The following is a 1,929-nucleotide window of genomic DNA, read 5'->3' on the forward strand; positions in this document are numbered from 1 at the left end:
TTCTTGGTAATGTCAGCATATCGCAATACACAGCGAGCGTAGCTGTCGGTATTTTGCGATCGTTAAGCTTGTGATGTATACGATATGTGTATAGCTTTCTACGTATATACGAAGCATTGCACTGCCTCGTAAAAAGTCAAACGTATTACACGTCCGCGCCACAACTCCGACCACGTTGACATTTTGTGTATAAGCACGCAATATAATTAGCGGCCATAACCATAAATAAGATAATTTGCATGTATTTTGTATAATAAAGCTATTTTACGCCGAGGCACGAATCTCGTGTTTTATGGCCATGGTATAAAAAAAGAAAAAGAAATAAATGTTCCGTGGAGATACGCAACTACCCAACGCGAAATCAGGAACGCCGCAAACACGTTTTCATCGCTGCTACTGACCGCGGGTCGCCGGAATTTATAAATTCTAATTGCTGACGGAGCAACGTTCGCCCCTCCGCTTCAACTTCATCACTTTTTGCAATGTGGGACGAAATATCGAAAACAATTGCAAACGCATACAATCGAACAAGGAGATTGAAAGTAGCCCTAAATCAAATTGGGATGTTTTCAAATAAAGAACAGTACGAAAGTTGAATGGTTGTTCCTATAGTTGTGTTTGTATATTGCGAGAAATGTTGTAATGTTCGTCTTAGCTTTCTTAAACGCGTCGAATTTATTGAACGATAATAATAATGCACCGTTCAAATGTATAATACCTCTGCTAGTTTTCGAAGTTGCGTCAATTTTGTAGACGGGTGTGCGCCTCAATTCAAAGCTACATCAATCTTACAGATGTAAGACTCTAGGTGAAAGAAAGTGATCAGTTCAGAAATATAGATAATTTAATGATCTTGTTCAATGGTCGCCACAATACTGCCTTTTAGTCAGCCACGCTTCAGCGGCTACCGTTAAAGACATATGACAATCTGCAACGCAGTGGAGTATCACGCAAAACATACGTAGGACGGTCGAAGTGCCCTATCACGATTCTATTACACAGATGATAATGCATCGTTTCAACGTGTTGTATTCGTAATAGAATATGATAATGTCTCCTCAAATGTGTAATGTCTGCGCTTGAATTCATAGGTGCATCAATCTTGTAGACGGTTGCGCACTTGAAATCAGAGCTACATCAATCTTATAGTCGATAATGCATCGTTTATACGTGTATTGTTCGTACTAGAAGATGTTATTTCGTAGCCTGGTTGTGTAATAGCTGCTTTTAAGATCAAACTTCCGTCAATCGTGTAGATGTGTTCGCGTACGAAATCAGAGCTCCATCAATTTTCCAGACATTAATGCACGTTTCGAACGTATCATATTCGCATTAGAATGCCCGCCACATCTTTCGCTCGGTCAATTTATTTTAAACGTAGACCGTGAAACGTAATCGCATATAATACATACATGATCTTAATTACACATACAGGGTGCGGCTGAATAACATGTCCTAGTGGACACGAGGTGGTTCCTTACGAAAAAATAAGAATAAAATATGGAATAAAAGTTTTTCATTTAAAATTTAGTTTTCGAAAACATCGAGTTTGAAAATCTTATTTGTACGTATGCTGTTACGGCTGAGTTACGGTTTGTCGAGCATCGTATAACGCGCATCATGTTGTTTGCAAACAATATCTACTAAGGATTTAAATGTGACCGAGTTCAAGAAAAAACACACAGAAGACTTTTAACGAATATTTTATTTTATCTATTACGTAACTTAGCCGTAACAGCATACATACGAATAAAATTTTCAAACTCGATTTTCTCGAAAATTAGGCTTTAAATGAAAAAATTGTATTCCATATTTTGTTTTTATTTTTTCATAAGGAATCACCTCGTGCCCACTAATACATGTTATTCGGCCGCACTCTGTATATAATCGTTTCAAGTAAAATCGGATACTTTTTGGAGTATCGTTTCG

This window comes from Hylaeus volcanicus, chromosome 8 (assembly GCF_026283585.1).
Source record: "Hylaeus volcanicus isolate JK05 chromosome 8, UHH_iyHylVolc1.0_haploid, whole genome shotgun sequence".
NCBI lineage: Eukaryota > Metazoa > Arthropoda > Insecta > Hymenoptera > Colletidae > Hylaeus > Hylaeus volcanicus.